Source organism: Aplysia californica, unplaced genomic scaffold (assembly GCF_000002075.1).
Source record: "Aplysia californica isolate F4 #8 unplaced genomic scaffold, AplCal3.0 scaffold01078, whole genome shotgun sequence".
Classification (NCBI taxonomy): Eukaryota; Metazoa; Mollusca; class Gastropoda; order Aplysiida; family Aplysiidae; genus Aplysia; species Aplysia californica.
Window position 1 is genome coordinate 35,312 of NW_004798348.1, and position 4,455 is coordinate 39,766.

Consider the following 4,455-nt stretch of genomic DNA (forward strand, 5'->3'; position numbering starts at 1 on the left):
GGCCGCCACCCGGGCAAAATTCAAAATTTCCTACCAACTGAAAATATTAGGAGTGTCCCGCGCGCTCATATGACCTATGCAGTTGCGAGCGTCGTAAAACACTTTACTTTTTACATAATAATAATATTAACAAATAGCATTTATGCTGCATATTTCCATTTTCTAAAAAAGGATCAATGCGCATTACATTAATAAAAATACATGTGTCACACCTTAAAAATTAATGGATGTGTGTGTACGTAGAACATAGTATTACAAAATGCATGTAAGTTGGGTTTTTTTTTAATTTATATATATGAGAAAAATAGTGTCAGTCTATGAATTCACCATTATTTGGTGATATTGGTCGGTGGTCTCCATTGATTGTGTCTTCTATAGTCTCATGTTGCCCAAAGTCATTTTGTGGCCACTTATCTGATACACACACTGAGACTGTCTGTCCTTTTGAGGAAACTGGCATCCGGGGTGCAGCGGTTAGACGCTTCACTCTCGCCCACAAGAGACCCCAGTTCGATGCCCGAGTGGGTAGAACATTTTTCAGGGAGTATAGACCTGCTGTCTTTCTGCTGGGATGTTGTAGCCCTCCTCTACAAGGGTTGGCCTTGACAGGCAAGATAAGAAGCCGGCCTCCTAATTGATCAAAGTTGTGTTGATGGGGTGTTTGTAAAAACACTTACATTTAAACTGAATAAACTCTCTTCTTCATGGGCAAAAACCTACAACGGTTCTTGTCATTTTCTGATTGCAGATGTTAAAAAAAAAAAAAACTGGCATGCTCCATCAGAATATCAGAAAATGAGAGATACATTAAGAGATAACATAATGAGACTTTACTGTCTCTGTGGGAACTTTCCTGTGGCGGTACAGTAATGGTAAAAACACATCATGTAGATAAATGTATATATAGAATTTCGTGGTGTCAGTGGCCTAGTGGTTAGGCTACCAGACTCGTAATTGTGAGGTTCGGGGGTTCGTGCCTCAGCTCGGTCCAACGTTGTGTCTTTGGGAAAAGGGCTGTACACGAATTTCCTAATTGGCTCTGTCCTTTCGGAGTTGGACGTTAAACTCGGAGGTCCTGTATTACTATTAGTGTTGAAAGGGGCGTTAAATCTATACCACTTCACAATTTCACATAGAATTTAAGTTATACTACAAACATAAGATGCAACTCTCAAACCACATGCAGGAATTTTTCACAGATTTTGAAAGTTATACAGAGCTGAGATATATTTGTTACTTGTAAAATGTACTATACTATGTGCATAGATTTTTAAAATATTTTCCAAATTACACACATTAGTGAGCCTAAAAATGGTTTTGACAGCTACCTTATGGCAGATGGTTGGAAATTTCTGTTGCAGCTTCTTTTTAGTGGTTCTTTATGGTATATATAGTATAGATTCTATCTATGTATCTGCTGCTACGTGATCCTAAAAAAATGCCAGGTTGGCTTGAAGGTTTACACTGCTTTTCTATGTCGGCCAAAGGTAGACTCGTTGCGAGCACCGACGTAAAACTTTTACCAAAGCAAACAAACAAACAAACAAACAAACAAACAAAATAGATAGGCTTTTCCTTGCCAACCCGTGAATAGGTGGGTGGTTGGTGGAGGGCGCCACTGGTAGGTCCTACGTCTTTACTTTCCCTCTGTTTCTGTCTGTCTGTCATACTTTTTATGGAGTATCTCTTCTGTCTTTCTGCTGGGATGTTGTATCCCTCCCTCTCAATGACAATGATACAAAATATCATATGAGATGGCAATACATTTACACACATCTATACCATTTCACCCAAGAATTTCATTTTGGAGATAAAAGTAAAGCTGACAATGAATATGATTACGAAATGTCATATGAGATGGCAAAATATTTACACACATTCCTTAAAATGAACTTTAAGTTAAAGTTTGTTTTGACAGCTGCCTTATGGCAGATGGTAAGGAATTCTGTTGCCTTTTCTTTGTAGTGGTTCTTTATGGTATGTTATAATAGATCTATGTATCTGCTGCTACGTGATCCTAAAAAAAATGCTATGTTGGCTTGAAGGTTTACACTGCTTTTCTATGTCGGCCAAAGGTAGACTCGTTGCGAGCACCGACGTAAAACTTTTGCCAAAGCAAACAAACAAACAAACAAAATAGATTATAGGCTTTTCCTTGCCAACCTGTGCGTGGGTGGGTGGTTGGAGGGCACCGCTGGTAGGTCCTACATCTTTACTTTCCCTCTGTTTCTGTCTGTCTTACTTTTCATGGAGTAGCCTATCTCTTCTGTCTTTCTGCTGGGATGTATCCCTCCCTCTCAATGACAATCATACAAAATATTATATGAGATGGCAATACATTTACACACATCTATACCATTCCACCCAAGAATTTCATTTTGGAGATAAAAGTAAAGCTGACAATGAATATGATACGAAATATCATATGAGATGGCAAAATATTTACACACTCATTGCAAGCACCACCGTAAAAATTTTGCCAAAGCAGACAAACAGTGACCAAAATTGAGTCAATAGTGCCGTAAAACACCTACTCAATCAATCAAAAATTGCAAACAAACAAAATAGGTCAGATAGGCTTTTCCTTGCCATCCTGGGAGGGCCCACTGGTAGGTCCTACATCTCTACTTTCCCTCTGTTTCTGTCTGTCTATTTTACTTTTTCTCAGCACTAAATGACCATCATTGTGTCGATGTGCTTTTCTTATTCAAACGAACAAACCACTGGTTGGTCCTACTTCTCTACTTTCCCTCTGTTGTTTCTGTCTGTCTGTCTTTTTTTTTCCCAGCTCTAAATGACCATTATTGTGTCAATGTGCTTCTCTTACTCAAACAAGTGGCGTCGGTAGTCTAGTGGTTAGGCTACTGGACTCGTAATCGTGAGATTGCGGGTTCGGGGGTTCGAGCCTAAGCTCAGTCCGACGTTGTGTCCTTGGGAAAGGCACTTTACTGTTACACGAACTTCCCACTTGGCTCGGTCCTATCGGAGACGGACGTTAAATTAGGAGGTCCCCCCTTTTAAATAACCTAATAGTAATAGTGTTGATAGGGACGTTAAACTCATACCATTTCACCATTTTTACTCAAACAAACATACGAAATTCCTGTGTACCTTTTTTCCAGTGATTTCAAGATTTTTAAGAATGTTTATTTTTACTTGACCTTGTGTGTAAATTGTCTCTAAAGTGCTGTGGAACAGTCAGGCACAGATATCACCAACACGTAAAACTCGAAATCAAACAGTTTATATCTCGTGCATTTTGCCATTCCCTATCTTTAACTTTAATTTTTGGTTCTCGGTTAAAACCCGAATTACCGTATGGATTTTTTGAAAATGTTTGTCAATCCCCGACGTTTTTATCTGTTCTTGACTGAAAACCCCTGTACATTCTCATGATAGCATGCAAAACTACTACATATACTGTTGCTCTTGATACAAGATGTACCTGTATGCAACCATAAAGGTTTTAGAGCTATTATATATGAAATATTATTATGCGATGTATATATATGTGCAGATGGATTAGGTCTACAGTAATAAATGCATGTAAATAGTGAAAATGTGATGTTAGTCTTTATTCAAGTTGATTTTTAATTAAGTGTTTGGGTGATTGAGTGTGGTCAAGTTAAAATCTCACACACATGCAGAGATACACGGATACAGTCATACAATGCGCACGCACGCGCACACACGCGCGCACACACGCGCACACGCGCACACACACACACACACACACACACACGATTATATGTTGTTTTTAAGAACTAGCGTTTGTGGTATAGGTCTAGTAGTTAGGCTGCTCGCTGTTGCATGCAGAAGACACAAGTTCAACTCCCATGTCGTGAGATCTTTTTAACCATCTCTGTCTATTTGGATGCTATGATGTATCCCTCTCAGACTCTCAGCTCAGATTTGTTGGCCATCACAGGCGGGTTAAAGCAGCCAGCTTCCGAAATGATCTACATGTACTAAACTGTCATTCTACTGCTACATTGTTTGACTACAGTTTTTTTGTTGTTGATGGGGTGGGTGGTTGGCAGGTGCTTGGGTGTGGTTTGCTTTGCTCTTTCTCTCCTCTATCAAATGTCTATTTATTGTCCTTAATGATTAATGCTCCTCCTTTTCTTGTGTGTGTGTTTGTTACTCTCTTGAAAGTTGTAACATCTTGTGGGTGGTTGACGGGTGCTCTGGTGGTATGGTTTGCTCCTTCTTTTCTGTCAAACATCTATCATCTTTGTCTCTCCTCCTTTTTGTGTGTTTCTTATCTTACTCTCGTGTAACACTTCTAATTTTCAGCACTTATCATGTATGACCTTATTGTGTTGCAGGAGCAGTTAAAGTAAAACATTCCTGCAGACAGTTTTGGGGATGCTTTTCTCTCTCTTTCTCTCTCTCTCTCTCTCTCTCTCTCTGTCTCTCTGTCTTTCTGTCTCTCTCTCTCTCTCTCTCTCTCTC